The sequence below is a fragment of the Ambystoma mexicanum genome, chromosome 4q (assembly GCF_040938575.1).
Source record: "Ambystoma mexicanum isolate Mex_15411 chromosome 4q, UKY_AmexF1_1, whole genome shotgun sequence".
Classification (NCBI taxonomy): domain Eukaryota; kingdom Metazoa; phylum Chordata; class Amphibia; order Caudata; family Ambystomatidae; genus Ambystoma; species Ambystoma mexicanum.
In genome coordinates, this window is record NC_090928.1 from 671,861,271 (window position 1) to 671,879,109 (window position 17,839).

The 17,839-nt window shown below is 44.1% G+C and overlaps 1 long non-coding RNA gene across 1 annotated transcript in view; it reads left to right on the plus strand.

The window, feature by feature from the left end:
• Positions 1–17,191, plus strand: part of LOC138467925 (uncharacterized) — a 41,718-nt gene extending 24,527 nt beyond the window's left edge. Inside the window, exon 2 of the long non-coding RNA XR_011268167.1 lies at positions 15,574–17,191. This is a non-coding gene — a long non-coding RNA (uncharacterized lncRNA). The remainder of the gene's footprint in view (positions 1–15,573) is intronic.
• Positions 17,192–17,839: the final 648 nt, after the last annotated feature.

Genomic DNA, 17,839 nt, shown 5'->3' on the forward strand with positions numbered 1-17,839 from the left:
CAATGTTCCCTATTTGCTTTTTTCTGGAGCCTTTCTCAATGCCTCAAAACACTTCAAGAAGTATGCCACACCATATCAGCTATTTAAGCAATAAACCCCAAGCAGGGGGGCATTACCACTTTAGGTAATGCCCCTGGGCCCAGAGTTATAGGCCAGTAAGACCGGGGTACTAAAAGCATTTATTTTCTGTTGTGAAACGCTCAGGCGTTTGTGAAAAGAAACAAAAAGTTAAAAAAATGGCCGCCGGGGAAGGAAAAACGAAGTCCGTTTTCCCTTTCCATGGCGGCCATTAAAAACAATAAAAAAATGAAACAAACCAAAATGGCCACCGATCTGCGAGACGCCGCCAGGGAAAGGAAGAAGGGACTACACATAGTCCCATCTCCCTTTCCATTATGGCCATTAAAAAAAAAGGAAAATATCTAAACAATTCAATGGGAACTATGGAAAGGAGAAGGGACTACGTATAGTCCCTTCTTCCTTTCCCTGGTGGGGTGTCGTAGATCGGTAGCGGACACACTGGAGAAAGAACTGTTAATATGAAAACTGTGATTCTGGCCTTCTCATAACTTAGAAAAATCTAAAAGACGGTTAGGTGATGGAAAGTAAAATGAATATGTATTTTATGAAGTTTGATGTTCATAACTATTTGGGTGTATGAATAAACTGCGAGAAATGATGCCTCACTCCAGGAAGGTCATGCCGCGATCAAAGTAGTTTCCACAAACCCGGCATAAATCGCTGAATCGGAACATATATTTTATGGTGGTTAAATGTAAATTGAAGAAAGTTGTCATGTTGTGACTTTCTGAGAAAGAAAAATGCAACTTCAAATGTCATTTAAAAAAAAGCTGCATTTCTCTCCTCCCCTCATTACCCATAAACTGGACCTCCTAAAACACTTGCCCTATTAGCTGGCAGAGGACGGACTAGAGAGGTGGGGAGAAAATGAATGTCCAATCTGATCCGTGGGAAAATGGCTTGGCAAAATGCCATATTATATTAATTATTTGGAGTGTATCACAGGTGCTATATAAACTTAAATGCTCTATTTGACGGGCAGGAGAGCTGCCCAAACCATTTGGGTACCACCTTACCAGGAGAGAAGCTGACTAAAAACCACCTTGGAAGGAGACAGTTGCATACATTGAGTGGCCTTAAACCTTGCATGGGAGGCAGAGACTGGGAAACCTAAAAGCTGACTGGGCCGAACATTTGAGGGGCTAGATGAGGACTGGGTGCTGTTGACTATCCTTGTCAGAAGCCCATGACCAGATATGTGCTTTCTGAAGATGAGCATTGCTGTTTCCATGAGTGCCAAATAACTAAGGTCTCCCATGTAAGTAGATTGATCCAAATGACAACAAAGTTGTGCGGGCAATCTGCCAGCCGTAATCTCTTTCCTGCATAGTGGGTAGGGGGGACCCAACAGTGTAGACAATGGCCATATTTGACTAAAAATATAACTAAATGTATTCCCCTATAGAAAAACACCACATCCATTGAAAACTGAAGTGTGAGGGGAAGCTGTCTGTTTAACCCCTTCCTTTTCATTAGTGGGTTCTCTTCCATTAGTCGACCGGGTGGTGTAAGAGTGTGTATACCCCTAGCTTATTTAACTAAAGATTTTATTTAATTAATTCCCATAGTGTCATTTATCACATGGTGATGTTTTGTCAAACATTGAAATTGACAAAGATCATCCCAGTGCACAGTAAATGACTCTAGTCTTTAATGTTATTGTGTAACCCGGCTACTCATTTGGATGTGCTAGTTTTCCCAAAACGAAAATCCTAAAACCCTGATGTTCATTTGAGTGTGCTATGTCCCAAAAATAAATTTGTCCAATTGGTCCCATTTCCCAAAACCCTGCCTTTTATTTGAATGTGCCTTTGTGCTAAAAGCAAAAATCCCTATCCATTCCAGGGTCCCAAACCCTGCATGTCAAAATAAGCCAGGTGTGTGTCTCCAGTGATAGAAATACACTCTCTCCTGGGAGTGAGCAAGGGACACTCATAGCAGAAAGATTTGAGACTGCTTTGGGTAAAGAAGGAACAAAGGTGCTGATTCGAAATAAACTGTGTGTGTCCTCAAATGCATGTATTTTTGGTGCAGAGAGATGAAGCCCAGCTTCAATATAAAAAGAATGAACCTGATTTGTATTCTGTCAAATGCAAAACGAAAAGTGTCCCATCTATTTTGTTTAGATTTGCCACAGAGACAGTGGCACGTGTAAATTGTTTTCTAGATATCTATTAAAACCATTTGTTGCTACAAAAAATGTATTATCCCAATTCCCTGGCCTGATTCTTGGCTTAGTGTGGCACAGGGGGATAAAGCCTTAATGATATTATATATTGTTCAAACAGGGCTAAGTGAACTAAATATTACAGGAATAACGGTATTTGGTGTGGTGCTTTAACAGGGGGGAGAAGGTCTTTCCCTGTGTTGCTAGTGATCCTCAATAGATATTGTTACAAAATGGGGGCTTGGGAGCCGGGAATTAGACTGTTGCTCTGACTCATGAGAACTCCATGGAATAGCAGGCCATTCATTTATGTGTAAAATCACTAGGTGTTTGCCGGTTTATTCATGTTTTGTTGAAGTACCACTTTGGTTTGACCTCTGGGAATCAGAGGAGTATTGAGTTATTGAGGAACAAAAGTACCCAAAGTAATCCAAAAGTAATCTGATTTTACCAGATATTTAATGAAAAAAATTGTAGACATTTGCTGACCGCAAAAGAATGGACTGTGTTGGGGTAGAACGTGTTTACAAATTTGTTTTTAAAAAGTCAATGTTTAGCATGAGTGCTGTAGAAATGGAACAGGTCAGACAGCATCTTCTCTCACAGTTGTTTTTTGGGGGTGAATGGCCAGAGATGGATGCAGGCATCTGGCAGGCCAGAATTATACAGGAAGTTACACCAGCAACCACTGATATTTGGCTGGATAGGGGTCTGTTACACAAAAAGTTAGAACAATTGTATATGACAAAATATTAAGGAAGAACAGATTCAAATGGCACAGCTCACGGCTTATTTATACTTTCATTTGCAATTAGCTGAAGAGTGATGGCAAAATAAAGAAGCCCGTTTCTGGATAAAACTGGGGACCTAGAAGAGACACAGAAATTATTAGATAAAATAGAAGACAAATTACAAAACAGTCACATTGCAGAGCAAAAATATGAAGGCTGCATTCAACAACTCAAAGATGAGATGGAAACCCATTTGCAGTCCAGCGCTGAGCTGGGAATGCAACTCTCAGCACTGCATGATGCACATGGGCAATTCATGGAGGATGTGAGCACACTCCAAGCCAAGACAATTGATCAAACGGTTTACAGTAGGATGTTGTTAGAGGAAGTTGTAGCTTTTAAACAAACCATAAATTAACTAAAAGCCGTAAATATTCAGCTGTTTATAAAAGGGATTGATTCCCAAGGTGAATTTGATCAGATTCACCAAAACATGGGCCATTTGAAAAAGCAGAATATGCAATTGATGAAGGAAAAAGACCTCCTGAACCAGTAGATGCATCAGTTGAAAATGGATGAAGAATAGGACAATCAGATTCTCAGGAAGTGACTGGCCTTAGGTGTGAAAAAGTGAATTGAAGGAGCGTGTGAGGCAAGCGGAAGCTGATCAGTTACAGGCAGTGCAGAAATGAGATTAGTTTCTTGAAGGCAAATCGCTCAGAATATACGCGCACAATGCAGGTCTCACAAAAGAAAATGAGTCAAATTATGAGGAAATCTAACAATGAGAAGATTTACTAATGGGTCAAAGAAAAGAGCTCAAGACCAATCAAGCCCTTGTGTCAGAATTAAAAACTCAGGTCTTTGTATCCCAGCAAGAGATAGGTACCAAGAAATACAGGTGTGAGAGATTGGCAAACGAAATAGAAAGATATAAACAGGCTTTGAGGCACCCTGATCAGTCAAACTGAGCCAGAAGGCCAGTCCTTATCACATGTTGATGAATATTCATCTCTACTAAGCAAAAGGGATGGTAGCCGGACCAGTGCATCCTGGGACATCAAAAATACTGCAATGAGTACTTCTGACCATGAGAACTCCTATGATGAAATGTTCAGGGAGTTGGATTGGCAGAAAATTAAACTATAAAGAGACCACTTCATCTGCTTTGCAGAAACGGAAGATCCAATGTTTGGGACTAGGAAGAGCATTTTGAAAACCTCTGCACATTCAGTGGAAGGGGGCATTTCCCCAGCCTACCTGCAAGGAGGGATGAAAGCAATGAGTACTCTTCTGCGCCAAAAGGGGACTACAGGGGAAATGACCCTGAGAGTTCCTGGCACCATAGGAGTGAGGAGTCCAGACCTGAGAGGCCTTGCCCAGGCAGTCTCAATCCCACAGAGATAGGGAGTATCTAGAGGACAGGGAATGGACTACAAACAGTAACAGTCAGAAGGCGAGTGGACTCAGGTGCAGTGGAAAAGGAAGGCTGCCAAACAGAAAAAGGTTTGATGAAAGACCCAATGCAACAGATCAAGCCCATAAAGAGCTTCATGACTCCCTACTACAAGAATGCAAAATATTAGGTATGGGTACATTTAGAGATTTATGAGCACATGATGAGATCATTTGGAATTAAAAATGATGGGAACTGTATCTTCTTGGGTGGCATGTTCATCAGGCAGAACCCAGGAACCACTCCAGAGCTAGATATGTATAAAAGGTAAGCTTGCTTTATTGCTTCAGTTACAGGGAGGAAGGTAAGTAAGGAGAGCAGGTAACAAGCTTCTACTCCCTCTGGCTATCTATATCTTTCTCACTAACCAGCATCCCTAGAACCTAGGTGCCACCTAGGTTCCAGACCCCTCACCACATTCTAAGATCCACTCCACCAACACACACACACAGCTGGACATTCTCCCAGCTGTGGACATTCTCCCCCGAATACTCCAGCTTCTTTGCCGGGCTGGAGGATCAAGATCACTATAAATGATCCATGTGGCCATCTTGAAACATTTTTCTACCCACATAAGCCAACAGGAGGCCCGCAAGGCAGCATATAACCTGCAGTGTGGGGAAGACCAGGCGCTTAGACAATTTGTGCAGGATTTGAAATGAGCATTTGCCCAGACTCCTAGGTGAGTAATACCAATAGTAGGGTGTTTGTGACTACTTACTTCCATGCACTCCCTAAACACATTATGACTCAGTTGGTGCGAGACTTCCATGAGCATAGACCTTGGATTGGGTGATTGAACAGGCCACCAGGATCTATGAGGTCCATAAGCCCACTGACAGTAAAAACACACTCCAAACCTCAAAGCCCTTGTCTACACCTGCCGCTGCAAAGTTGGCAGAGGTGAAAACTACCCCTCCATTGGATCTGGAGACAGGGGGACCTAAAATACTACTTCTGCCAACAAACAGAATGGAAGGCACAGGACCCCCTCTGACCCAGCCCAGTCGATTTGTAGTCAGGCATGATACCAGACTGATGCTCCATGTGACCCTGCCACCTATCTAAGCCAGAGATACAAGTCTAATGGGCCAATCCTGGGGTATGTATACACTCCCCCAGCACAGGGGGGGGGCACCAGGTAAGTACTGCCCCGGAAAAACTCCCTCCATACTTTCCTCAAGAAAGAAGTATCACTCCACCTACCAACCTGAACTTTTTTTCCCAGCTACCCCCGGACCAGAATTTCCAAAATAATCCACCTCTCTATCCCCGCTTCCAGTACAATAGATCCTTGAACCCAAGAAAAGGGAGACCCAGGATGGAAAATTATGGGGGAAATTTCTAATACTCGAGCTACTCCAGGAGAAGGGACAGTTACCCTTTCTGGGAGCAGCAGATGTATGACCAGAAACCTCCATACAACCCAGTTGTAAGTTTCCCAAATAGAGTAACAGGTCCAGCAACTGACCAACGTTCTGGGACGCATGCTGAGGGCTTAGTCGAACCCTCAACTGGAAGCTCCTACCCAGAACACCCCAACACCCGGGTCTGATTCCCCAGGGGGGAATGACAGAAGAAACATTCTGAAAACCAACGGGTTTCTGAGGAGGGGGCCCAGGTGGAAGGGAGATGCCAAGCCCTAGAGGAAGCTTCTTTTCCTACCGAACCAAAACCCTTGGAAACCTCTGAGCCTGAATATGAATCTTCTAAACCTGAAAAGCTGGAACCTAAAGAAGAGAGGAGGAGAAGTAGAAGTAAAAAAAAGAACTCCCTTTGAAATAGAATAATCCTTGGAGGGTTCAGGGAAGCAAGCCTCTTTCCAAAATGGGGGTATCCCTCCCAAAGAACAATGGGTCCCAAAAGACCCTGAGTGGGACAGGGTAAGTATGGAGACCGACCCAGAACAAGAAACACTTCAACCCTGAAAGGGCAAGCCAGACAAAATTGAAACAGAGGGGTGTCCTTTCTCCAAACAGGTTCTGAGAACTGTTGCCAGGTAAAGGTGGACAGCCAAGGAGCTGGGGAAAAGGAGGGTTACCCAACAACTCCCATTGTGTGTTGCAAAGTTTTCTTTACAGATTCCCAAACTCTGACACAGAAAATTGCCCAAGATCACCCAGTGTTGGTGTTCAATGTTAAGAAAATGACCACTGGGATGTCAAATAACTCACACTTTCTTTGCACCTTGGAGGAGACTGCAGGTGCAGGGTCAGTGTGAATAATCAGCTCTGGTGGATACTGAATCCCAAGCCACCTTCCTGTCCAAAAGGGCCTTTGACCAACTAATCTCAGGACAGGGAGAAGGCCACCACAATCCCTTCACAGCACTACCTGTACCACTCCAAAAGTTTGACGGGAATGATATTTCCCTTGAAGGGATTGCGCATCTGGAAATAAAAATTGGACGGCATCAGCTGAAACATTCAGTGATAGTCGTGACTCCAGAGGGCACACCTTGTTAACTGGGGAATGATCTCCTCAGGAGATTATCACCTCTGATCGACTGAGTAAACAAGGTCTTCTGGACCAACAGGTCCCACACATTCCTTTTACCTCTTTAGGAGAACACACTGGTGATGGGAACTCTTCTCAATTCTTGAAAATCAACCTTCCTCCCAGTTTTAAGTGGCATTCCACACTGGATGCGAATACTCTAAAATTTTATAGGAGTTCAAAATCAGAGGAAATGTGACCAAAGAAGATGAAAAACCAGCTCAAAGTTTGACCAACATACAGATAAAGGGTGAACAACGTGTTTTCACCATTCAGATAAATGAGGGGGAAGAGCCTGTCCTCGCCAGAGTATGCCTGAATAACGGAAGAAGCTTCATCAGCGAAGCATTATTCAGGAAATGTCCAAAAGATCAGACCATTCCCACATTTAAATTGATTGATAAATGGGAAGTAGGCCTGGAAACCCCAAATTTAAAAAATCTCCTATATAGCAGGTATATGCTAAAAATGTCAATTCGCAACTAAAGAATAGAACATAATTGCTGGGAGATGTCCCTTCTGTAACGCTCACCTGATTCTCGCAGAGGCGCCGGTCTTGACTGGGCGACTACTGTATCTTCAAAGGTGATGTGTAGCACCCGGTTGGCTCTTTGGGCTGGACCTCTGTGCACTGTATGCCTGACGTGTAGAGTAAGATGTCTGCAGATAGAAAATATGGGGTTAATGAACTGGGGTTATTGGGGTGTCCCTATCTCTTTCCTCTTCTCCTCTCCTGTAGACCCCCAAAGGTTAACGCTCTCACCTTAGGTAAGTGAATGCCGAGCTCTCCATCTGCCTCGGGGCAGGGTGCTGTAACCAGTTTCTTCACTGGATAGGTAGCGCAGGCCACTTGACTTCAGAGGACTGCTGTCCGTCGTTTACTGCACGAACGGTAAGTTTCGAGTCATTCAAATGTCTTTAAAGTCTTTAGTAATGATGTCTCTTGTTTTGCAGGGTTCCGGCGATGGCGGATGACGGGCTGAAGTGAGTTGAAGATGGAGCCCGTGTGATGAATAGAAGCGCCTGGAAGCACGTAAGTAAGCGCTTGTTGCCTGCTTCACGATGCGCTCTAACTGTCTTTTTATTTTGCAGGTACGAGTTCGGAGCGGCTGCAGGGTGCCGGAATACCCACTGGGTTAGATGTGGAAAGGAGTAATGGCACGTGAGTATTAAAGTTCCCCAATGTCTTTAAACGCACCTTGTTTTGTCTTTCAGATGCAGGATGCAGCGCCGAAGGCCTCCGGAGCGTGCGAAGAGTTGGTAAGCTTTTGTCTTTCAGATGCCGGAATGCAGTGTGAAGACCTCCGGAGCGCACGAAGAGTAGGTAAGCCTTTGCCTTTCAGATGCCGGAATGCTAACCTGTTCTTTCTTGTCTTTATAGGTGTTGCTGAAGACTGGATTCAGGATGGTAAGCCTTTTTCCTTAGGCTCAGGACCGGATGCAGAAGACACGATGAGCGTTCTGCTGCAGAGGGTGCAGAATAACGCAAAGCAAGATTCATCCACCGGGTGTGGTTTAAATAGCCTCCTGTAGTGCTTAGGTGTCTCCTTCCACAGCCACGCCAAGGTAAGAAAAGAGTTCCTGGTAAGAAAAGAGTTCCTGCTTTCCAGAAGAGTTCCAGTGTTCTGAATCTAGGGAGTGGCTCCAGCCCCACCCAACAGGAAAAGTAGTTCCAAACAGAAGGGGATCAGAGGCTCAACTGGCAGGCAAGTAAGCAGCATGGTCTGCTGCAGGTAAGTCCACCCAAGCATTATGAGCCCGGCGCTTCCAGCGCTGGGACTGGGCATATTTATGAGCCTGGTGCCACTGGCGCCAGGACTGGGTCCAAAAGGTCCCAATTGGGACTGGTTGGCACTCGGAACCTGGGTTATGGATCTGCTTCCAAGGGAGTTGGGAAAACCCTGACCTTTTGGAAGCAGAGATCATGACACCTTCCGCCTTTAGGCAGTGACATTCCCAATCGATTTACAATTAATTTCGACCCAATTAATAATAAAGCCTGGTCCCAACGGGGGTGACCCTATAGGCCTTGACAACACGGAAAAAGCATTCCGGGCAGCTCAATTGCTACCTTATGTTGCTGAAGTTCAAGTGTGAGAAGAGGTTACCATCCCAGGACAAATGCGACAATTTACTCTTCCCCTCAAAATGAAGCGAGGAAAGAACCTCAAACATCAGGACAACTATATCAATTTGTATGATCATCTCCACCATCAAGGTTTGTATTTAAATCAAACTCCTCTAATAGACCTAGAGCACAACATCATTAGAATATTGGGGGATAACAGCGACCCTCGAAGTATCATGTTGGGCACAGACACCTTTATTGGAATGGCGGTTGATGCCTAACATTATTCGATTCATTTAGGTAATGAAATCATTGGACCAATCCCAAATGACTGCTTAGACATCAGTGACGTTATTCCACCAGAGAAGGTTTTTAACAGACAAGGGGGAAATTGGTGTACTCTTCCTGGCCTTATGGGGTGGAAGAGGTGACCTGTGACATCAGGGAAGCAGGTAGTATTCAGAGTCAACAATGACTACCTCACATCCCTGAAAACTTCAGTCCAGGTCAACACTGTAACAAGAGATCTCTCCACCCAACTGGAGGATACCGCCAAAATTGCCAAGCTTGTGGCTTGAAGGCTCCCAAGCTTGAAGCAGATGGTCGAAGAACCGATCAATCTTGCTGATGCCCGTAATACCAAGGAGCAAAGACAGAAGCTAAAATGACTGTGGATGCACAGATATACATTCAACCATCATGCCCATGGTCCCCGAGATGGCTCCAGTATTTGTGAAACAATACCGGTTACCTCTCGCATCCAAGGAGTCAATCACAGAGACTATTAAAAACTTAGAATCTCATGGGATAATTTGTCCAATTCAGAGTACCTTTACCAACCCGGTACTGGGGATACTCAAACCCAATGGTCAATGGAGACTTTGTGCAGACCTGGGGGAGTTTAATGAATGGGTTCAATGTCAAGATGGCCACTTCCCTCCATCGATCAAAGGCTGGCACAGATCCAAAAGTAAAATGTGTACAGAGCCGTTGATCTGACTAACGGCTACTGTACTGTACCCGTGAATAGGGAAGACCAATTCAAGCTTGCCTTCACCGCCGGGGTCAACAATACACCTGGAACCAAACCACCTTTGTATACATAAACTTCAACAATGAGTTCAACATCTTTCTGCATAAGAACATGCCCGATTTGGATGAAAGGGAAACCCAACCTATGTAGATGATGTCTTAATTAAGAGCTCAACTGTGGAGGAACACATAGCAGAAATTTGCTATGTTCTGACCCAGTTGCAGAAATCCAGAGCAAAACTGTCCTTCTAGAAGGCACAGTGGTGTAAGCCCTGCGTGGACTTCTTGGGGCACAAAATCACCCCTGAGGGTCTTGGTCCCCAGGCATAGAAGGTGGAAGCCTTATTGAAATTAAAAGACCCTACTGTTCTTCAAGAATTAAGAAGCCTTCTTGGACTCAATAATTATAGTAGAAAGATAATTGAAGGCTACGCAGAGGTCACACGACCGTTGGCCCATTTATTAAAGGCCAGAGTCAAGTGGGAGTGGGGCCTGGACAAAATGAGGTGGTTACACAACTGAAAAGAAGCCTTCCATAAGCCCCTTTTTTGGCTTGCCCCATCAAGAATAAGGAGCTCTTCTTGGAGACAGGGTTTTCAGATACCTGCCTAACAGCGGTATTGTATCAAAAGCATGACAAGGTCGATAAAGTAATCTCGTACACAAGCAAAACCTTGCAAACTTACCGCCCATTCATACAGGGGGGAGTACATAATTGTCAAGACTCCTCACCAACCCTTGCAATATCTACAAATTGAAATAATCCAGATGGGGAATGTTAGTAATTCCAGAATTACTTCCTGGATTCTGTCCATGTAAGGCTTTCCTGTAGAGGTCAGATATGGCCAAAACAAGTGGAGTCCCCAAGTGCAAAGGTTGGCAGACTTGCATGATCATGCTCAAGAATACTGTCTTGAGGTTGAAAGTCTAGTGACCAACAACAACATGCAGGGGTACTTAATTTCCCCACACAAGGTCTATGAAGAAGATACGTGTCAGATACGTGTCAGGGTATACCCACAGTTTATGTGGATGGGTTCTCCTATCATGTTGATAGCAATGGGGGGATAGAACTGGTGGCTGACACTGGGAAAGCCTGGGTGAATGATACCTGGAACCCTCTGCTGGTTATAAAACAGGACCCCGAAGAAGTCAGGTTGCACAGTTGATGGCCGTTCATCAAGCCATGCAAGCAAGGGGAACACAAATTGCCTCCTGCTCCTGCAGTGTGTGCATATCAGAAATCCATTATTGATCTCTGGAAACCATGTCAGAACAACAGCTCGAAGCGCTGTGTGTCAAAAACACATTGGGTTTTAAGCTGTATCATATGCGTGCTTCGTGATTAGTGGATGGATGTAATTCTGATGCTGCATTGTGTTGGAATGTTCAATTTCCAAGAGTTCTTCAAGCTCAGTGTGTCATGTTTCTTATCCCCGCCGTTCTGATCTCAGCGGCATGGCTTCTCTTCCCGTCTTTGTGTAATTCGGTGGATACTTCTTGTTTAGTCTTAGGAGAAGAGGTTCCATTCAATGCTGATATTCAAACTGCTTTTCAAGTATCTAGAAAACCAAAAAAACACCAATTTGGAAAAGAGTTTGAACCTAGAGTAATTGACAAGGAAATTATATATGTTCCTCAAGTGGCACTTTACCTAAACCCATGTTGTGATACATTTTTTATTTTTTCTGTAAATTGTGTATATATATATATATATATATATATGTGTTGGAAGTCAGACGTTAACTGTGTTTGTCTTTTATATGCAATGGTGTCTCAAAGAATGAGCCATTTTTTTTATCTTTTGTTGAATAGGAACCAGATGTAGACAGGTGAATAATAAATTCTATGTAGCCTGGAGGCTCCTATGTTTTGCATAATTGTTTGTTCTTCTTTTAAAAAAACAGACCCAAAGGTTATTTTGGTAAAGAAGGTATGCACACCTAGCCCTTCGGGCTGTTGTTCTGACATGGTTTCCAGAGATCAATAATGGATTTCTGATATGCACACACTGCAGGAGCAGGAGGCAGTTTGTGTTCCCCTTGCTTGCATACAGTTATATTAACCCTTTTGAAGCACAAACCCCTCGTTAAAAACACATTTTGGGTTTACCTGTTGTATATACCGTTCCTCAAGCCCTCCTCACTGCAGTGCACCACCAACTCAATGAACTGGTCATAATCACTGACTCTGATTATGTCAGGGATGGGTTTGTGGAGCACCTGATTAACTGGAAGAATTGAGGCATGCTTTGTGCCAACAACAACACCTAAAGCATGCCAAACTGATCCAGTCAATTGACGATCTGGTGACCTCCAATGAGCTGACCATCTATTGTAAGAAAATAAGGAGTCATTCCAAAATAGAGGGGCCAGATAAGACTCGGAATGACCTGGCTGACCAGCTGGCTAAATCCGGTGCTCTACAGAGGGATTTCCTCAAAACAGAATCCCTGCTAGGTGAAATTCAAGCTGCTGCTGTCACCAGGTCAAACTCATGCAAACAGCGAACTCTTGACTGCCCAGTGGAGTAAAGATACCTCAGATGCAGATTTGATCACTGCACATAAAGAGGACCCAATCATTGGGAAATGTTGTCAGCATATTGAAGACCCCGTGAATTTTCCTCTGACAGAATCGGATAATACTGGGAAAGAGGATGATCTCCGGATGTTGTGGAAGTTTTCCAAAATGTATTGAATCCAAAACGGTTTGTTGGTACAGATATCCCTATCTGTCACTCACTGACTCTCAGGCAAGTGGAGCCCAGCCATGTTCAGTTGTCTTCCTGACCCATTGAACTTGATAGAAGAGCCTGGGTTATTCCTTAACCCAGGCCTCCTCACTTGAGCGAGCTCTTCCTCTCGATAAACCTCTCTGCTGAAGTCAAGGAAGACCAGACAGAAAAGTTGATCAAGTGAAAGAGCGGGTAGCAACACTGCTAAGGGCCTAAGCTGTAAGGAAAGAAGAACAAAGTTATTGACAACCAACAATAAAAAACAGAATGCAACTTCTGGTGTTTGTAGTAACCTGATTTGAAGGGACTCAGACTGCGTAGAGAGGAATCAAGGATCAGGATTAATGATCAGGTGTGCTGTTCCTTAGTGCCTAGAGTTAAAAATAGGAGTAATCAATAGCCTAGGTGGGGAGTCCCTGTCATATATGGAAAGAAAGAAACCAACCAAACCCTCCTTATCAGGTGACACAATGCTAGGAGAGTTGGGTATCTGGGCGCTCCAGAAGAGGAAGGAGTGGAAGGGAAAACAGCGACTGGAGAAAATAATAAAGAGGGAGATTAGTATAGCAATTAAACCCATTGGAACAAGGGTAGCTCTAGATCCGGGTTGGTGCAGGGCATCCCGAGTGCACGTATCACACAAGAAAGTCCACTGAATTACAAGTAAGGCAGGACAACACACAGGTAAGCAGATAGAGACGAGACTAGTCACACTGCGCAGTAAGAGGTACCTGAATGAACGCTGGTGGACTGAGTGTTCTGCTGCTGCAAAGAGATGTGAAGAGCAGTCCGCCGCACACAGCTGATCAGTAGCGGATGACGCAGGAGATCGGAACCTGCTCCTAGGTAAAGCAGGCATGTAATCGGAGGGAAGCTGGGTTCGTCAACTTGCTAGCAAATGGAAGACCAGAATCGACAGGCAAAGGAGGTCCGTTAGGAAGCCAAGTCGGGTAACGTGCTGGCAGATCAAAACAGAATCGCCAGACAAAGGAAGTGTGATAGGAAGCCAAGCACGGTAACATGCTGGTAGACCAAAACAGAATCGGCAGGCAAAGACGGGTCAGTGAAACAGGCTGGATTCAAAACTGGAACTAAGTCAAGCAGATGAGACAAAGTAGCGCTACTGTAGACGGAGTGAATCAGAAGCACCCGACAATAGTTTGGGATGTTATTTAAGCTACAGCGCACAACGCAACCCATTGTGTACATCCGCTGACATGGTCACGTGAACGGGCCGTGCAGCTTGGACTCTTCCAGGGCGTGCAACAGCTGTGGCCCATCAACAGGGCAACCGCCAATGCTGAAAAAACGGGGTTGCCATGTGGCGATGTTGCAACAACAGAGTCCTTCGGGGAGAGGGGTGGTGAGGGTGAGACCTGGCACCAGAACCCCTGTTCACAACTCTATCTGGATGTGACCAGTGGGTGGTACCTGCCACATTCTGAAGTCTGATATTGAGTCACGGCCATGACACGGCCACTGCCAGTCATAGGGGGGGTTTCATATGACATTAGAAATCTTGCGCACGGTTGCATACTGGCCCCACATGGGTCAGGACCTCGACATCTACTTAAAGGGGTGTCTTGTGTGTGCTCAATTCCAGCCAAGTTCTCTCACACACCAAGCTCCCCTACAGAAAAGGGGAATGACACTGCCTTGGTCATATTTGCAAGTCGATTTCATCAGGCCAGTGATTCGCTCCTCTAGAGGAAACAAGAACATGTTGACTGTAACATGCTTGTTTATCAATTGACTAGAATGTCTTCCGGCCCGAATTGTGAGGTGAAGGCAGCTGCCGCACTAATGATCAACCGCAACTTCTCTCGTTTCGGCCTCCCGCAATGGATTGAGTCAGACCAAGGAAGTCATTTTACCAGCGAGGTGATGGCAAAGATGTGGAAGATTCTAGGGGTAAAAAGAATGCTCCACATTACCTTCCACCCTGCCTTGAGCCAGGGGTTGAGAGGTACAACAAGACTATTGTGGGCATCTTGAAGATGTTTGTGGCAGACTCTGGACCCAGTTGCGACATTTGATTACTGCTTGTCCTAATGGCAATTAGGCCTACACCATCTTCTACAACAAAAAATTCTCCATTTGAGCGCATGACTGGATGAAAAATGGTGCTACCTCAGTATCTGCTCTACAGAACACAAGAGCAGACACTGATAAATATATCCATTACCCATGAGTACATTTAAAATGTAAGGAAATCCCTCCAGCACGCTTTTGCTTATGCTCAGCGCTACCTAGAAAAGTTGGTGGAAGGAGTTAAAACCTACTACAACTTAAAGACCACGAAGAGGGAGTACGAAATAGGTGACAAGATCTCCCTGTACAATTATCAAAGGAACCAGACCAAAGAGCGGTAGTTCCTTCCATCTTGGCGTGGTGCCTTTGAAATTGTTGCCACAATTTCACCTGTAGCCTGTGAGATCTGCATCCCTAAAGGAGAACACACGGAAGAGAAATGGGTCCATATCAATCAGTTAAAGAGCTGTCACCCCAGACAAGCTTTGCAGCTGATTGAGGAGTCCAGTGAGGGTAGAGCCCAGGAAAAATCTGCAGGATGAAAGGGAAGAATGGAAATCCAGATGGAAACTAAAACAGACATAAGGTGAGTAAAATAAGTAACTCATTAAGAAATGTACAGCAAAGGATTGAAAATAATAATGTTTGTAGGATAATTGTAATGCAATTCAAATAAAGGTCAATGTGTGGTTCTGTTTTTCAAAATGTATGCGTATTTACCGGAAAAAGGGGTATTGTACAATATACTTAACCTCTCTTTTACTCGTCTTTGCAGACTCAATAACTCCATAACCTTCACAGCCTGGGGTAAGGAGGCCCCTGAAAGGGAAGGCTTCCAGGACCATACCCCAAAATCCGAAGAGAGGGGTGCAGGCCAGAGAGCCCACTGGCTCATGATGGGAAAAGGAGCGGACGTGCTCCAACAGAAACAAAATCAATAAAAAGAGAGAAATTAAGCCCCTAATTGTCCCTTGCTCTTTCCTATGAGTGACCCAAGTCAAAGAGCAAGGGGTGGGTTTGCGGGGGTGTAAATTCAGCCCCAGAATGATATGAACTGAGACTCCATGCAAGGCAACTACTGCGAGATTGAAGCTGGCTGATGGATGAGACCCATTGGAACATGCCGGCCAGCCCAAAACACTTATTTTCCAACATGAGGCCTAGTAAATGTGAAAAATGGGCCTCACTCAACTTCACCAAAATTGAAAGTAACTCAGGTGAAGGAAAGTGTGCCTTAGAACTGTAATATTGTTAAATGTGTCCAATGGATTCCAAAAAGACATGTGGTGCTGCAGGTGCTGACATCATATAAACTAGGAAAAGGCACAGTTTGACTGAGGTAGACAAACAGCAGCAGGTTATGCAGCAGGTTATATTGAGTTCTAATGCAATACAAGACTGTGATCTAGAAATCTAAGTGAAGTTGTGACTTATCTCTACAAGTGGAGCCAAGTGACACATTTCCTTTGACACAAACATAAACACTTACTTTCCAACATATAAACTGACATTTAAATGGAAAGGCCTACTTGGAGTTTTAAAGTGGACATTGGTTTCCCATGGTAAATAATGGCCTATGTGTGAACAATACAGAGGGATACTCATGACCTTGCAACTGTTAGACTAAAGAAATACATTACACATGGACAGAAATCCCAGATTACATCGAAACTGTTACATGTAAAACACCTCTTTTCGATGATTTAAAATGGCATTTATTTCAGAATTATACATGTAGCTTGCTTTTCAAGCTTCTTCCCCCATTGAACTGCTATGCTGTGTAGCTGGTTCTATGACCGCAGAGTCCTTTGGCTGAGGCCTACCAGGAATGCAGGTCTGTTTCAGCAACATGCTAAAAAATACACTGTTTTCCGATCAAAATTGTGGAACGGTCGGATAAGGAAAGGCAGGGCTGACCTTTCAGGACTATCATGGCTCCAATAAACTGCCTCATATTTCCAAACAGGAAATGGGAATGGAACTTAAAGACTGTTATATAAACAGCCAACATGGATAAGCAGGTGTCCAGGCCATGTGACTTTGGAGAAAACAAAACTGCCTGGTTGTTGAGAAATGGAAACTCAAGCATGGCCCATATTAATGTATTGCCATTTAAATAACATGGGACACCTTTTCATTAAGAAGCGGAGAACCGTGTGTCACAATGGGTTCATTTGGGACTTATTTCAAAGATCACCAAAAGACTGTCAGTCCTATGTTAATATCAATTTCATGTGATGTGTAAAATTTAAGTTAATATGAAAACTGTGATTTTGGCCTTCTCATAAATTAGAGAAATCTAAGAAGCTGGTTAGGTGATTGAAAGTAAAATTAATATGTGTTTTATGAAGTTTGATGTTCATTTGGGTGTATGAATAAACTGCGAGAAATGATGGCTCACTCCAGGAAGGTCATGCCGTGGTCAAAGTAGTGTGCACAGACCCGGCATAAGTCACTGAATCAGAAAATATATATTTTATGGTGGTTAAATGTAAATTGAAGAAAGTTGTCATGTTGTGACTTTCTGAGAAAGAAAAATGCAACTTCAAATGTCATTTAAAAAAAGATGCATTTCTCTCCTCCCCTCATTACCCATAACCTGGACCTCCTAAAACACTTCACTATTGGCTGTCAGAGGCCGGACTAGTGATGTGGGGAGAAAATGAATGTCCAATCTGATCCGTGGCAAAATGTCTTGGCACATTGCCATATTCATAATTTGGAGTGTGTCACAGGTACTATATACACTTAAATGCTCTATTGGACGGACAGGACAGCTGCCCAAACCATTTGGGTACCATCTTACCAGGAGAGAAGCTGACTAAAAACCATCTTGGAGGGAGACAGTGGGGTCCCCCATAACTGTTACTGGCACCTCTACCACATTAGTACAAATTTCCGTAACTCTGGTAAAAACCCAGAAATTCTACGTGTGAACCCCATAAACCGTTCATGCACCCCGCTACACTACGTTCGTGCACCCCTACATTAGTTCAGAAGCCTGTCTGCGTGCACACACCCCTAAATCCAACATGCAATCG